General features: G+C 47.7%; 11 non-coding genes and 1 pseudogene across 11 annotated transcripts; 4 read left to right on the forward strand and 8 right to left on the reverse strand.

Annotated features, from left to right (window-relative positions):
* The first annotated feature begins 3,780 nt into the window (after positions 1-3,780).
* Positions 3,781-3,899, forward strand: LOC138031080 (5S ribosomal RNA). The gene has a single exon (XR_011128179.1). It is a non-coding gene; the product is annotated as a 5S ribosomal RNA (ribosomal RNA).
* A 976-nt stretch (positions 3,900-4,875) lies between these two features.
* On the reverse strand, positions 4,876-5,039 carry LOC138031005 (U1 spliceosomal RNA). Its single transcript, XR_011128114.1, has one exon. It is a non-coding gene; the product is annotated as a U1 spliceosomal RNA (small nuclear RNA).
* Positions 5,040-5,233: 194 nt separating this feature from the next.
* LOC138031046 (U2 spliceosomal RNA) lies at positions 5,234-5,429 on the reverse strand. Its single transcript, XR_011128152.1, has one exon. It is a non-coding gene; the product is annotated as a U2 spliceosomal RNA (small nuclear RNA).
* Positions 5,430-5,696: 267 nt separating this feature from the next.
* LOC138031094 (5S ribosomal RNA) lies at positions 5,697-5,816 on the forward strand. Its single transcript, XR_011128193.1, has one exon. It is a non-coding gene; the product is annotated as a 5S ribosomal RNA (ribosomal RNA).
* A 981-nt stretch (positions 5,817-6,797) lies between these two features.
* LOC138031012 (U1 spliceosomal RNA) lies at positions 6,798-6,962 on the reverse strand. Its single transcript, XR_011128120.1, has one exon. It is a non-coding gene; the product is annotated as a U1 spliceosomal RNA (small nuclear RNA).
* A 194-nt stretch (positions 6,963-7,156) lies between these two features.
* LOC138031037 (U2 spliceosomal RNA) lies at positions 7,157-7,347 on the reverse strand. Its single transcript, XR_011128144.1, has one exon. It is a non-coding gene; the product is annotated as a U2 spliceosomal RNA (small nuclear RNA).
* Positions 7,348-7,616: 269 nt separating this feature from the next.
* Positions 7,617-7,737, forward strand: LOC138031096 (5S ribosomal RNA). Its single transcript, XR_011128195.1, has one exon. It is a non-coding gene; the product is annotated as a 5S ribosomal RNA (ribosomal RNA).
* Positions 7,738-8,720: 983 nt separating this feature from the next.
* On the reverse strand, positions 8,721-8,884 carry LOC138031098 (U1 spliceosomal RNA). Its single transcript, XR_011128197.1, has one exon. It is a non-coding gene; the product is annotated as a U1 spliceosomal RNA (small nuclear RNA).
* A 194-nt stretch (positions 8,885-9,078) lies between these two features.
* LOC138031040 (U2 spliceosomal RNA) lies at positions 9,079-9,269 on the reverse strand. The gene has a single exon (XR_011128147.1). It is a non-coding gene; the product is annotated as a U2 spliceosomal RNA (small nuclear RNA).
* A 268-nt stretch (positions 9,270-9,537) lies between these two features.
* LOC138031082 (5S ribosomal RNA) lies at positions 9,538-9,656 on the forward strand. Its single transcript, XR_011128181.1, has one exon. It is a non-coding gene; the product is annotated as a 5S ribosomal RNA (ribosomal RNA).
* A 976-nt stretch (positions 9,657-10,632) lies between these two features.
* On the reverse strand, positions 10,633-10,796 carry LOC138031008 (U1 spliceosomal RNA). The gene has a single exon (XR_011128117.1). It is a non-coding gene; the product is annotated as a U1 spliceosomal RNA (small nuclear RNA).
* A 4,869-nt stretch (positions 10,797-15,665) lies between these two features.
* LOC138030935 (acid-sensing ion channel 2-like) overlaps positions 15,666-16,494 on the reverse strand; it is an 8,681-nt pseudogene continuing 7,852 nt past the window's right edge.

A 16,494-nucleotide genomic window follows, 5' to 3' on the forward strand; every position in this document is an offset into this window, starting at 1 on the left:
TGGGCGGTCAAGATTGAAGAAGAACAATTGGGACCAGGTCGAAGGCCAGTAGAGAGTATAGCCATACAAAGGAAAAAACTTGTCAACACAATGGGGAGTCGGACGATCCTCAGACAGCAAAAACAAATAAACAGAATTTGCAGAGATAGAGGAAACAGCAGCAAACATGATGAGGGGACAAAGACGCAATGACAAGGGAGGAACGACGCCGACGGGAAAAGGAACCACCAACCAAACGCCAAGCAGACAGAAGAGCAGAGTAAAACGGGGGGAGGGACTTGGAGGAAAAGGCCTCAGGACGGGACAGAACAACATCAAGAGCAGGGACACCAAAACGAGAATCACACCAAAAGGAAAAGAAATGGACCCAACTACGCGGAGAAAACAGTGAAACGCCGAACCCACTGGACAAGAAGCGCAGAAACCTTAAGACGAAGATCAATGACAGAAAAACCCACCAGCAGATGTAGGCTGAACAACAACAGCACGAGAAACCAGATCGCGTTTGCCCTTCCAAAAAAACCCAAAAACCAATTTACAAAGCTCGGAAGAAACCCAAGGGGGGACATGAATTAGGGAGGCAATGTACCAAAACCCTAGAAAGGGCCAAGGCGTTGATGACGAGAGCTCTCCCGCCGTAGGACAGGGAGCGTTGCCTCCAAGAAGCCAGCACATTCTCCACGGCATCAATCCTAGGACGCCAGTTCACTTCCTCCAAATTCCCAGGCCCAATAAAGACGCCCAGCACTTTGATCTTGGCCGAGGTCCCAGTCCAGGGTGACAGGGGGGTCAGTCCTGCCAGACCACGAACCGAGCCACAATCCCTTGGATTTGGATCCCTGATTAAGCTTAGCACCAGAACCCCTTTCAAAAAGAGCATAAACTTCAAAAATAGCAGCAATGGCAATATCAGACGTGACAATGAGAGAGGTGTCATCGGCGTACTGCGAGATCGGAGACAGGGCCCGCGGGGGCCCGGGGACAGAAAGACCAATGATACGTGGATTGGCACGAATGTTAACAGCAAGCACTTCAGAAACTAGAACATACAATAATGGAGACAAAGGACAGCCCTGACGCACGCCACGAGACAAAGGAAAAAACCGAGACAGATAACCATTAACAACTACAGAGCTTTGGACAGCAGAATAGAACAGAACAACCCAACGGACAAAAGATGGGCCAAAACCCATCCTCGACAAAGTAGCACACATAAATGACCAATCCACTCTATCAAAGGCCTTTTCCTGGTCTAAGGAGAGAACGGCAACGGGATGTCAGATTCCGTGGCAAAGGCAACCACATCACGCAAAAGAGCAACATTCTCGCCAATAAACCTGCCAGGAACACCGCAGGTCTGATCCTCACTAACAAACCAGATGGATAACTTTGAGAAGGCGCCCAGCAATAAACACGAGAAGCAAGCTTATAGTCGACGTTGAGAAGGGAGATGGGGCGCCAGTTACGAGCGTCCAACCGATCTCCCTTCTTAAAGATTAAGGATATGAGACCCCGCCGTTGAGACAAAGACATAGAACCAGACAGATAACACGAATTCAAGACCTCCACTAAATCAGACCCAAGGACGTCCCAGAATTTCAAGTTAAAACTCCATGGGAGAGGCCATCGGACCCCGGGGCTTTACGACGAGCCATGCCAACAAGGGCACGATGACACTCCTCAAGAGTCAGAAAGCCCTCACAAAGATCAGCTTGGGCAGATGAAAGGACGAGGGACACATTACTGAGAAGAATATCTTGAGCGGCGGAATCCGTAGGACAGGCAGTAAAAAAAGAGAGGAGTAGAAAGTGGCGAACGAAGAACACAGATCAGAAGGTGTTGAAACAATGGACCCATCAGGGTTCCGAAGCGCAGAAACCCACCGGTCAGCAGACCGTTTCTTCTCTAAACGAAAAAAGTACGCCGATGAGACTTCGCCCTCCTCAACCCATCGGACACACGTGACCGTACTTGGGCACCTTGAGCAGCCCTGATGTCATAGGCGGAAAGCTGTTCAAGGGTGGATCGATAAACACCTAAAACAGACAGGCAACCAGCATCAAGCCGTGCCTTGAGGTGTGCCGCCAACTAGCCAACAAATCGCGTGACCAAGATTCTTTCTGCGACCGGCGCACACAGTAAGATACCGTAATGCCCTTCGATCTTTGCTTTACCGGAATCCCACCACTTGGAAAGAGAGGAAAAACAGAGCTTACAGTCCTTCCAATCGGCCCAAAAGTCAGAAATAAGGCGACAGACCAGTACTCCTCCTCCTCCAGGACTGAGGTATTAAGCTTCCAAAGCCCCGGACCAGGAGGAATAACGTCAGGAACAGTAAGAGAGCAGGACACAGCACAATGGTCTGAAAACGGACACGGAAGAATTTCACAAACAGAGACAGAGACGCAACCCAGACATAAGGGCACCCAATTAGATCTATACGGGAGGAGATAGAGCCATCCGCCTTAGTCCAGGTAAAGGCGGAGGAAGACGGATGGAGGTATCTCCAAATATCAATACAACAGACATCGTCAAAAAGACGACCAAGGGCAACAACACTCTCACGCGAGGTATCACCGACCACGGAGCCCACACGGTCAGCAGCGCGATCAAAGACGGTATTAAAATCGCCGGCGAGGAGGGTGGGAACTGAAGGGTCTAATCGGGAAGAGACCCCGTCCAGGAAGGCATCACGATCAGGGTTACGATTGGGAGCATAAATGCAAGCAACCCTGAACACAGCGCCACGCAAAGAAAACTCACATAACAAAAACCGACCACAACTATCAGAGGAAGAGATTTAACAAGGGACAACACTGGACGAAAACAAAAACATACAACCACAAGGACTTATTAGAGCCGGAGACACCACAACGGAAAGACCAGATGACTGGAAACCAGGACTGACACTCACTGAGGGAGATGCAGTGGGCCTCTTGGAGGCACACTACATCAGGAAACAACAGGCAAGGAATGAAGCCACTGTACAAACCCAGCTCGCTTAGACTGGTCTCGCAGACCGTTGACGTTAATTGAGACAACTGACAGAGCCATAATGGAGTACAGTAAAAGAGTAACTATGTACGTGCTTTGCGTTGGGGGAGGGAAAACGACACATCAGGCAAACCTTCGTGCTTCGCAGACTTGACAGTATCAGCTGAAGCACGAGTCTTCGATTTAGTAGAAGAGGGCGCAGCTCCGCTCTTCTTAGCCACCTTTGTAAGAGCCTTCCGGGAAGGAGTAACAGAAGAGCTATCAGAGGAGGTTCTCAACGGAATCACAACCGCGTTTACGAGGAGTGGATACCTCAACCATTTCCACCTCCAAAGGTTCAACAGATTGGGAGGATGGAGGAAACACCCGAAGAAACAAGACTGTCGGTACCACCACTAGCAAACAGTACCCCTTACGACGCACACCTGTATTCTCAGCCACTTTACATAAAGTGCCACCACTTGGTGGTTTTTAACATTTTGTAATTTTTTAACAGAATCTCAGTACTTTTGGCAGGATGCCCGTAAATGCTCACGGCGGACAAGGTGCTCCCAGTCTCATGGCCACGAGATATGGTGGTCCGATTACAATCCGTGCCAAGGAAGGAATGCCCAAAGCCAACCTGAAAGCGAGGCGCACACAACGATCGCTCTTGTACAGTGGGCAGCAGCACCAGCATTGCATGGCACTTGCGTTGACGGCAAGAGGACAAATGCACATTGTGCTTGCTCTGACCTCGTTTTCATTTTCCCTTATAACAAAGTTAATTTTCACGGCAAATTACTTGTCTACGACCATACCACAGGGAAAACACCGGTTCTCGTCCGATCACCGAAGTTAAGCCCTGTCGGGCGGGGTTAGTACTTGGATGGGAGACCGCCTGGGAATACCCCGTGTTGTAGGCTTCCCTTTTTCCTTCTGTACACTTGATTATCTCAAAAAATCTCAGTTTCTTTCAATGAAAGAACATTCCAAACCAGGTTTTTTGAACACAACATGCCAACGATATGTCAAAGATGAGACATACGACAAAAACAAAATAGTTCACACGAGAAAGTGGAACTTGTATTCCCAAGGGAGCGCGTGCGCGCGAGATCTTATCAATCCAACGTTTATGACATGAAACGTATCTTTTCGTGTGAGCAAAGAACAGGATACGACAAGTAAAAAATGCATGCACTGTTATGCATTAGATGGAAGTTAACCTAGCCCGGATGATATGTATACAACGAAGGCTACAACACTACAACATTGATCTTGCGAAAACGTGACTTACGTGACGTAGCGCACTTCAAAGTCTTACTGTTCCCTGCTCAACACGGACAGTACGTATTCAAAGGGCCGATAAGACACTATCCTGACCATGAAAGATTTACTTTTTATGATAACAATCCAATTAACTGATAACATAGAGAAACCACAAAGTGTTGGCCACAGAAATGTAACGCCAACTGATCTGGCGGGTCCTCAGTTACTCAATGCAAAACGGGCTCTCCAGAACGCAACATAACACAACGCAAAATAAATCTATCGCGATGGAGCAGTACAAACACACATCCACTTACGTTTTCGAAACGATGCACGAGGATAAGAGCTCGACCCGCTGGCATTTTCTTGTCTCACTCGTCTATCGATGGAAATCGATGCGGCTGAAATAAACACGTCGTCTCCCTCTCTGTACGGCCAAGAATGAGAGAAATGAAATCACAGTTTTTCAGTGCACCAAGTACGGAACATTCACCTACAATTTCAGCAGTGGACTTCACAAATACAACTCACCTTCCTTAGTCCTTACACCGCCACCGCATCTCCTTCCCTGCCCTGCCTGAAACGTTACCAACAAACCTTCCCATTAGCCAACTTTGCCACCGGGGTTTGGTGCGGGGACTAGCGCGAACGCAGGTCCCCACTACCAGAAATTATACGCTCGAGTTACCCACATTTGGGGTAATCGCAAGGGTCAACCCAATCGAAGTGCAATGAAAGAGCCTCACCTTGAGAGGACTGCCTCCCTGATCACAGTGCCTCCCGCGTCAGGTAAGTATGCCTTTTCAGCCTCTCCGGGACCGCAAAACGCAACTTGTCTGCGCATACCATGTGGTAATGGAGGTCACGTGCTCCTCGTCCTGTCGTGTCGTGCTGTCCACTCGCTGCTATGCTACCTAGAAAAGAGAAGAGAATGTGAAGGTTGGTTGCTTGGTCACTTTTTCTGCTTTCACTTGATTATTTCTTCCCCAGAGGGAAGTGGGCCACGCTCGGAGGTAGTGCTATACCGAGGCAACCCGTGGCCGGGACGAGGCAAGCCTCTTTTCCACGGCCCAGTTCCAAAAATCAGTTTAATATATGAGCTGCTCGATGAGCAGCGTATCAGATATTAAGCTGATATAAGAACAGATACTACACACTTGATCTTAGCCAAAAGGCCGAGAAGCGATGCCCGTAAATGCTCACGGCGGACAAGGTGCTCCCAGTCTCATGGCCACGAGATATGGTGGTCCGATTACAATCCGTGCCAAGGAAGGAATGCCCAAAGCCAACCTGAAAGCGAGGCGCACACAACGATCGCTCTTGTACAGTGGGCAGCAGCACCAGCATTGCATGGCACTTGCGTTGACGGCAAGAGGACAAATGCACATTGTGCTTGCTCTGACCTCGTTTTCATTTTCCCTTATAACAAAGTTAATTTTCACGGCAAATTACTTGTCTACGACCATACCACACAGGGAAAACACCGGTTCTCGTCCGATCACCGAAGTTAAGCCTGTCGGGCGGGGTTAGTACTTGGATGGGAGACCGCCTGGGAATACCCCGTGTTGTAGGCTTCCCTTTTCCTTCTGTACACTTGATTATCTCAAAAAATCTCAGTTTCTTTCAATGAAAGAACATTCCAAACCAGGTTTTTTGAACACAACATGCCAACGATATGTCAAAGATGAGACATACGACATACGACAAAAACAAAATAGTTCACACGAGAAAGTGGAACTTGTATTCCCAAGGGAGCGCGTGCGCGCGAGATCTTATCAATCCAACGTTTATGACATGAAACGTATCTTTTCGTGTGAGCAAAGAACAGGATACGACAAGTAAAAAATGCATGCACTGTTATGCATTAGATGGAAGTTAACCTAGCCCGGATGATATGTATACAACGAAGGCTACAACACTACAACATTGATCTTGCGAAAACGTGACTTACGTGACGTAGCGCACTTCAAAGTCTTACTGTTCCCTGCTCAACACGGACAGTACGTATTCAAAGGGCCGATAAGACACTATCCTGACCATGAAAGATTTACTTTTATGATAACAATCCAATTAACTGATAACATAGAGAAACCACAAAGTGTTGGCCACAGAAATGTAACGCCAACTGATCTGGCGGGTCCTCAGTTACTCAATGCAAAACGGGCTCTCCAGAACGCAACATAACACAACGCAAAAGAAATCTATCGCGATGGAGCAGTACAAACACACATCCACTTACGTTTTCGAAACGATGCACGAGGATAAGAGCTCGACCCGCTGGCATTTTCTTGTCTCACTCGTCTATCGATGGAAATCGATGCGGCTGAAATAAACACGTCGTCTCCCTCTCTGTACGGCCAAGAATGAGAGAAATGAAATCACAGTTTTTCAGTGCACCAAGTACGGAACATTCACCTACAATTTCAGCAGTGGACTTCACAAATACAACTCACCTTCCTTAGTCCTTACACCGCCACCGCATCTCCTTCCCTGCCCTGCCTGAAACGTTACCAACAAACCTTCCCATTAGCCAACTTTGCCACCGGGGTTTGGTGCGGGGACTAGCGCGAACGCAGGTCCCCACTACCAGAAATTATACGCTCGAGTTACCCCACATTTGGGGTAATCGCAAGGGTCAACCCAATCGAAGTGCAATGAAAGAGCCTCACCTTGAGAGGACTGCCTCCCTGATCACAGTGCCTCCCGCGTCAGGTAAGTATGCCTTTTCAGCCTCTCCGGGACCGCAAAACGCAACTTGTCTGCGCATACCATGTGGTAATGGAGGTCACGTGCTCCTCGTCCTGTCGTGTCGTGCTGTCCACTCGCTGCTATGCTACCTAGAAAAGAGAAGAGAATGTGAAGGTTGGTTGCTTGGTCACTTTTTCTGCTTTCACTTGATTATTTCTTCCCCAGAGGGAAGTGGGCCACGCTCGGAGGTAGTGCTATACCGAGGCACCCGTGGCCGGGACGAGGCAAGCCTCTTTTCCACGGCCCAGTTCCAAAAATCAGTTTAATATATGAGCTGCTCGATGAGCAGCGTATCAGATATTAAGCTGATAAGAACAGATACTACACTTGATCTTAGCCAAAAGGCCGAGAAGCGATGCCCGTAAATGCTCACGGCGGACAAGGTGCTCCCAGTCTCATGGCCACGAGATATGGTGGTCCGATTACAATCCGTGCCAAGGAAGGAATGCCCAAAGCCAACCTGAAAAGCGAGGCGCACACAACGATCGCTCTTGTACAGTGGGCAGCAGCACCAGCATTGCATGGCACTTGCGTTGACGGCAAGAGGACAAATGCACATTGTGCTTGCTCTGACCTCGTTTTCATTTTCCCTTATAACAAAAGTTAATTTTCACGGCAAATTACTTGTCTACGACCATACCACAGGGAAAAAACACCGTTCTCGTCCGATCACCGAAGTTAAGCCCTGTCGGGCGGGGTTAGTACTTGGATGGGAGACCGCCTGGGAATACCCCCGTGTTGTAGGCTTCCCTTTTTCCTTCTGTACACTTGATTATCTCAAAAAATCTCAGTTTCTTTCAATGAAAGAACATTCCAAACCAGGTTTTTTGAACACAACATGCCAACGATATGTCAAAGATGAGACATACGACAAAAACAAAATAGTTCACGAGAGAAAGTGGAACTTGTATTCCAAGGGAGCGCGTGCGCGCGAGATCTTATCAATCCAACGTTTATGACATGAAACGTATCTTTTCGTGTGAGCAAAGAACAGGATACGACAAGTAAAAAATGCATGCACTGTTATGCATTAGATGGAAGTTAACCTAGCCCGGATGATATATGTATACAACGAAGGCTACAACACTACAACATTGATCTTGCGAAAACGTGACTTACGTGACGTAGCGCACTTCAAAGTCTTACTGTTCCCTGCTCAACACGGACAGTACGTATTCAAAGGGCCGATAAGACACTATCCTGACCATGAAAGATTTACTTTTTTATATGATAACAATCCAATTAACTGATAACATAGAGAAACCACAAAGTGTTGGCCACAGAAATGTAACGCCAACTGATCTGGCGGGTCCTCAGTTACTCAATGCAAAACGGGCTCTCCAGAACGCAACATAACACAAACGCAAAAGAAATCTATCGCGATGGAGCAGTACAAACACACATCCACTTACGTTTTCGAAACGATGCACGAGGATAAGAGCTCGACCCGCTGGCATTTTCTTGTCTCACTCGTCTATCGATGGAAATCGATGCGGCTGAAATAAACACGTCGTCTCCTCTCTGTACGGCCAAGAATGAGAGAAATGAAATCACAGTTTTTCAGTGCACCAAGTACGGAAAACATTCACCTACAATTTCAGCAGTGGACTTCACAAATACAACTCACCTTCCTTAGTCCTTACACCGCCACCGCATCTCCTTCCCTGCCCTGCCTGAAACGTTACCAACAAACCTTCCCATTAGCCAACTTTGCCACCGGGGTTTGGTGCGGGGGACTAGCGCGAACGCAGGTCCCCACTACCAGAAATTATACGCTCGAGTTACCCACATTTGGGGTAATCGCAAGGGTCAACCCAATCGAAGTGCAATGAAAGAGCCTCACCTTGAGAGGACTGCCTCCCTGATCACAGTGCCTCCCGCGTCAGGTAAGTATGCCTTTTCAGCCTCTCCGGGACCGCAAAACGCAACTTGTCTGCGCATACCATGTGGTAATGGAGGTCACGTGCTCCTCGTCCTGTCGTGTCGTGCTGTCCACTCGCTGCTATGCTACCTAGAAAAGAGAAGAGAATGTGAAGGTTGGTTGCTTGGTCACTTTTTCTGCTTTCACTTGATTATTTCTTCCCCAGAGGGAAGTGGGCCACGCTCGGAGGTAGTGCTATACCGAGGCAACCCGTGGCCGGGACGAGGCAAGCCTCTTTTCCACGGCCCGTTCCAAAAATCAGTTTAATATATGAGCTGCTCGATGAGCAGCGTATCAGATATTAAGCTGATAAGAACAGATACTACACTTGATCTTAGCCAAAAGGCCGAGAAGCGGATGCCCGTAAATGCTCACGGCGGACAAGGTGCTCCCAGTCTCATGGCCACGAGATATGGTGGTCCGATTACAATCCGTGCCAAGGAAGGAATGCCCAAAGCCAACCTGAAAGCGAGGCGCACACAACGATCGCTCTTGTACAGTGGGCAGCAGCACCAGCATTGCATGGCACTTGCGTTGACGGCAAGAGGACAAATGCACATTGTGCTTGCTCTGACCTCGTTTTCATTTTCCCTTATAACAAAGTTAATTTTCACGGCAAATTACTTGTCTACGACCATACCACAGGGAAAACACCGGTTCTCGTCCGATCACCGAAGTTAAGCCCTGTCGGGCGGGGTTAGTACTTGGATGGGAGACCGCCTGGGAATACCCCGTGTTGTAGGCTTCCCTTTTTCCTTCTGTACACTTGATTATCTCAAAAAATCTCAGTTTCTTTCAATGAAAGAACATTCCAAACCAGGTTTTTTGAACACAACATGCCAACGATATGTCAAAGATGAGACATACGACAAAAACAAAATAGTTCACACGAGAAAGTGGAACTTGTATTCCCAAGGGAGCGCGTGCGCGCGAGATCTTATCAATCCAACGTTTATGACATGAAACGTATCTTTTCGTGTGAGCAAAGAACAGGATACGACAAGTAAAAAATGCATGCACTGTTATGCATTAGATGGAAGTTAACCTAGCCCGGATGATATGTATACAACGAAGGCTACAACACTACAACATTGATCTTGCGAAAACGTGACTTACGTGACGTAGCGCACTTCAAAGTCTTACTGTTCCCTGCTCAACACGGACAGTACGTATTCAAAGGGCCGATAAGACACTATCCTGACCATGAAAGATTTACTTTTTATGATAACAATCCAATTAACTGATAACATAGAGAAACCACAAAGTGTTGGCCACAGAAATGTAACGCCAACTGATCTGGCGGGTCCTCAGTTACTCAATGCAAAACGGGCTCTCCAGAACGCAACATAACACAACGCAAAATAAATCTATCGCGATGGAGCAGTACAAACACACATCCACTTACGTTTTCGAAACGATGCACGAGGATAAGAGCTCGACCCGCTGGCATTTTCTTGTCTCACTCGTCTATCGATGGAAATCGATGCGGCTGAAATAAACACGTCGTCTCCCTCTCTGTACGGCCAAGAATGAGAGAAATGAAATCACAGTTTTTCAGTGCACCAAGTACGGAACATTCACCTACAATTTCAGCAGTGGACTTCACAAATACAACTCACCTTCCTTAGTCCTTACACCGCCACCGCATCTCCTTCCCTGCCCTGCCTGAAACGTTACCAACAAACCTTCCCATTAGCCAACTTTGCCACCGGGGTTTGGTGCGGGGACTAGCGCGAACGCAGGTCCCCACTACCAGAAATTATACGCTCGAGTTACCCACATTTGGGGTAATCGCAAGGGTCAACCCAATCGAAGTGCAATGAAAGAGCCTCACCTTGAGAGGACTGCCTCCCTGATCACAGTGCCTCCCGCGTCAGGTAAGTTTTTTATGTTTAAGGCGAATGGCTGGCCCCCCGGTAGGGTGAGTGCAATGGCCGCCAGACATAACGACGAATCCGTCAAACACAACGGTTCACCTCAAACGGGGGTGCACCAACACGCCAACTTCGCCGGGGAATCGAACCCCGCCCCTACCAACAAGTAACAAAAGACAAACACACAAACGAGGAATTGCACCTAGGAGATGCCTCGCCTGACTTACACTCCTAAATGACAATTCGACAAAACGACAAAAAAGACTCAAAACAACTGGACAAACCAAAACAAACACAACCCAGCACAAGGGTGAAAAGCGACCCACAAAAGGCCACCCGTCAACCGACTTACCCAGCGCCAAGGCGTTGGTTCACCCCCGAAAAAAAGGCCAGGACATGCACACGCAACACAAAACCAGCACCTAAATGTGAACAACCAGAGTATCATTACGCAACGACGCCACCACACCACGACCACCCCACTGACGGACAAAATAACGACGACGGCGATCAGACCGGAAACGACGGAAAAACAACGGAAGATTAAACCGAACCCGAGACTTCACACGCTCCATAACGTCAACAGCCGAAGGACGAACACCCCTAAGACGAAAATCATTCCGAGTCCCCCAAATACAAAACTTGCAGACATTCAACATACAAACAAAAACCCGAGGAACCACAGACAACTCATCAGCCGAGAAACCAAAAAGCGCATGACGAACCAAGATAGAAGGACAAAGAGGAGAAGCCAAGAACATAAGAGACTGAAGCCATGACAAAACACTGACCGCCAGAGGACAGTGAAAAAACAGATGCTCAAGAGACTCGACAGGAGCAGAACAAAAACAAGCAGTGGAAAGAGCATAACCAAAACCAGCAAGCTTTTCGGCCGTGTAAAGGACCCCGTGAGAAATTTTCCAAGACAAATCAATAACAAATCAAAAAAGAAAAGCTGACGCCAAGTAGAAGACCAATAAAGAGAACCAAACAAAGGAAAGAACTTCTCCTCACAATGAGGAGAGACAGCATTCTCGGACAAAAGAAACAAATAAGCAGATTTCGTGGTCATAGTAGAAACAGGACAAAAATCAATACCCGAACCAATACCCAAGAAGACGCTGTAAGGGATCCTTTACACGCCCGCCAAGCAGTCAACAGAGAACGATAAAACGGAGGCAGAGAATCCGGCGAAAAACAAAGCGGAGCAGAAAAAACGAGATGCGGAGGAGCGGCAAGCCGAGAAGAAAACCAAAAAACCATGAAAGTGACCCAAGAAGACGGAGAAGAAACAAAACGACGAACCCACTGAACATGAAGAGCCATAACCTTACACTGAAAATCCACAACAGAGAAACCACCCAAACAAGAAGGCTGAACCACAACACGACGAGCGACCAAGTCTCGCTTACCGCTCCAAAAAAATTTAAAATTAACGTATTCAACTCGACACTGACCCACCGGGGAACATGGATTAAAGAGGCCACGTACCACACACGGGAAAGGGCCAAGGCATTGATAACAAGTGCCTTGCCCTTATAGGATAACGAACGCTGACGCCAAGAGTTCAAAGCATTTTCAACCGCGGTGATACGCGGCCTCCAATTGTCCTCCTCCAAATTACCCGGACCCAGAAAAACCCCCAACACCTTCACCTTCACCGATGACCAAGTAATGTTCACCGGTGAGTCAGTGCGCCCATTCCAACCACCCAACCACAAACCTTCGCATTTTCCAAAATTTAATTTAGCCCCAGACCCCCTCTCATACAAAGAATAGACATCAAAAACAGCCAAAATACCAGGAACAGAAGAAACAACCAACGTAGTGTCATCAGCGTACGCAGAAATAACAGGCAGAGAAGACGAAGAACCAGGAAGAGACAAACCAGAAATTAAACCACTAGAACGAATATTACATGCAAGTACCTCGGCAACCAAACGTAAAGGAGGGGAGACAGGGGACACCCCTGCCTCACCCCACGAGATAAACTAAAAGAATTAGAAATATAACCATTAACATTTACACATCTACTCACTTTATTGTAAATTAAATTAACCCACCCACAAAAGACTGCCCAAAACCCATGGCATATAGAGTAGAACGAAGGAACGTCCAATCAACCCTGTCGAATGCCTTTTCTTGGTCAAGAGAAAGAAGAGCAGCAGGAACACCAGAAGAAGAGCAAAAATCAACAACATCACGAAGAAAAGCAACATTTTCACCAATAAAACGGCCAGGAACACCACAAGACTGATCTTTATCAACAACCAAATGAATAACTTTAAGAAGACGAGCAGCAATAGAACGAGAAGCAATTTTATAATCGACATTCAACAGGGAGATTGGACGCCAGTTTTTAGGGTCAAGACGATCCCCTTTCTTAAACGATAAAGTAATGATACCTCGGCGCTGAGAGTGAGACAAACAGCCCAAACCAAAAGCAGAATTCAATACACAAACCAAATCCAAACCCAAAACATGCCAAAATTTTAAATAGAATTCCATGGGAAGGCCATCACAACCAGGAGCTTTACCACGGGCCATGCCCTGAAGAGCTGCAAAACACTCCTCCTGGCTGAGAAGACCTTCGCACACCTCACTATCATTATACGGAAGAACTGAAGAAATGTTAGAAAGAAGCTCAGCACGAGCATTGGAGTCACAAGGAGCAGCAGAGAAAAGATCCGAATAGAAAGAACGAAAAACATCACACAACCCATCCTTGTCCGTAACCAAAGTACCATCACTAGCTCTCAGCGCCGAGATATTACGGTCAGTGCCGTTTTTCTTTTCGAGCCGGAAGAAGTAAGCAGAGGAGGACTCACCCTCCTCCACCCACCTCGACCGGGCACGAACTTGAGCACCACGAGCAACTTCAACATCCAAAGCACGGAGACGAGACAGAGTAGAAAGATACGCAGGAAGAAAAGAAAGACGACCAGAATCAATATGAACTTTTAAATGGGCAGCAAGACTAGACAAATATTACGTTCCACTACTTTACTTTTACCACGACCTTTACAATAATTAATACTAATACGTTTAATATGGGATTTGCCACTGTCCCACCACCTAGTGAGGGAAGAAAAAGAAGACTGACGAGACTGCCAATAAGACCAGAAAGTTGAGATGAGGTCGATATACTCGGCCTCATCCAGAACAGATTGATTGAGCTTCCACAACCCCGGACCCGGAGGAACGGAGCTGGGGAGCCCATGAGAAAGAAATAGCGCAATGATCAGAAAAGGGACACGGCAGAATGTCTACAGAAGACACATAAGGCACCCAAGCATACGGGCAACCGATGAGGTCAATGCGCGAAGCAAGGGCCCCATCGGGCCGGAACCAGGTGAAAGCAGAATCATTTGGGTGCCTTTCACGCCAAATATCCACCACACAACAATCCAAAAACATAGCCGACAACAAAGCAAAACTTTCACGAGAGACATCAAAAGGACAAGACCCACGGCGATCCCGAACACGATCCAGGACCGTGTTGAAATCGCCGCACAAAAGAGTGGGAACAGCAGGATCAATAGAGTCAACACAACGAACCAAAAAAGCATCACGGTCAGGATTACGATTGGGAGCATAAATAGAAGCAACCCGAAAAACAGAACCACGAAGAGAAAACTCAACCAAAACAAAACGACCATCAAACTCACAAACCACAGACTTACACTCCAAAACCGAACGATACAAAACAACCACACCACGAGAATGATTGGTACCAAAAGAACCAGCACACAAGTAACCAAACCGAGAAAACCAAGAAAGAAGATCATCATTAGAGACGGCGTGGGTCTCCTGTAGACAAACTACCGAAGGAGAGAGATGGGACAACCACTGGAGAAACCCAAGACGCTTGTCACCATCTCTCAACCCATTAACGTTAACAGAAATAACAGTAAGAGCCATAATAAAGTAATAAAGTAGTGACAAACCCATGGCAAAAACAAAAAGGTGGCGAGACAATGGCAAATTAACGGCGCCTAGCAGGGCTAGGCGAAGAAGGACGACGACGAGACCTATGAGGATCCGGGCTAAGAGGACTAGGAGGGGTCCTCTCGTCACCGGAACGAGACCGGGAACGAGAGGACGGACGGAGGGCCATCCCCGAGCCAGAACTACGAGAACTGACCCGAGGAGGAAGAGGAACCACAAAAGCCGAAGCAACGAGATCGTCCTTTGATGATGGGAGAGATGCCTTCAGTTTTTGCACCATAGATGCAGTCTCTTCCCTTGATACAAGTGGGGGGATTCAACCCCCCCAAACCACCGCGCCCAACTTTGACCGGTATTTTCGACCGCAAAGGTCCAGAATCCACAACCGAGGCCAGAGCATCATCCCCCGAATCAACCCCAACCTCAGGCACACCCGATGACAGTAACACAGACCCCGAAAGGGGAGAAAAGGTAGGGAGGACTCCTGCCCCTCCTCCTGAGACTCCCCGGCCTGACCGTGGAAGCCCCCAAAACACTACCGCTGGGAGAGGGATCCAGAACCCTCTCCTCAGCCCCCCCCGACCCACTGTCCAGCACGGCTGGCTCACCAATTCATTGAGCTCATTGTCACGTTCATCTACACACATAGACTGCGGACCCACAGCAGAGCCAGAGCACTGCGACGAGGACGCAGAGCCCACCCCCCCAGAAACAACATCCACCCCCGAGGCCGGAGCCACCAGGGAGGAAGGAACAGAGACAACATCATTATCATTATCATTTTCATTATTAACATCATTATCATTGCCATCAACATTATCGCCATCTTCACTGTCCATGTCCGTCTCCGGTCTAACCCGGCACGTACCACACAGGCTTCGGACAGTTTCGGACAAAATGCCCGGCCTCATGGCATCTACGGCACTTTCCCTTTAAGGGCAATCAGCAGCTTTATGGTTGTTGTTGCAAATGTCGCAAACAAGGGGTTGCCCCTTGTACCACACACGACAGTTGATCCCGTCAATCTTGATGTTACGTGGGATCTCGTGCTTGCGCACCATGCGCACCAAACGCGTTCCCGTAAAGACACCAGGGACATTCGCCCACTGCTGGTGCTTGACCTCCTTGACATCGCCGAAAAATTTTAGGGCCTCCCTAACCTTATCAGTATGTCCCTCAAAAGGGAACAAGTATACCATGACCCTTGAGACGGGGGCAGAAGAAATAACCGCACAACTGACATCTCCAAAAACTATGGACCCGCCTCCTCATAGGTCTTCTTACGGGCAGGGTCAATAAAGGATACGAATGATCCCCCCTGGACAGACCTGGATAGAATCAACCAGAATCAGCCAGGAGTCCGCGATGATGCCGGCAACCCCGGCATGGGAAGTCCAGCGGGGAAGCCGGACTTTATGATTAGAGTGCGCGTATTGCGCGCACTCATTATGACAAAATAATTTAAAATCCAATTACTAGTACAGTGAAATAAGAGTAAACCTTAGCAGCTGCTAAAGGACTAATAATACTAAAGATGTTTAACCTTATGTATCACACTAAATATCAAAAGTATCCCACTCCATTTTAATAATGCAGATAAACTAATATGGATAGCAAATTCACAACTAATATATATGTACAGTCACTTGCAGAAGTAACTATTTATGTATAAGTTCCAATTAATAATTATTTCCAACACAATCCACAAATATAACCTCACTAGAAAGTAAGGTATAATATGCAACAAAAATCCAATACACA

The sequence above is a fragment of the Montipora capricornis genome, chromosome 13 (genome assembly GCF_036669925.1).
Source record: "Montipora capricornis isolate CH-2021 chromosome 13, ASM3666992v2, whole genome shotgun sequence".
Classification (NCBI taxonomy): Eukaryota; Metazoa; Cnidaria; class Anthozoa; order Scleractinia; family Acroporidae; genus Montipora; species Montipora capricornis.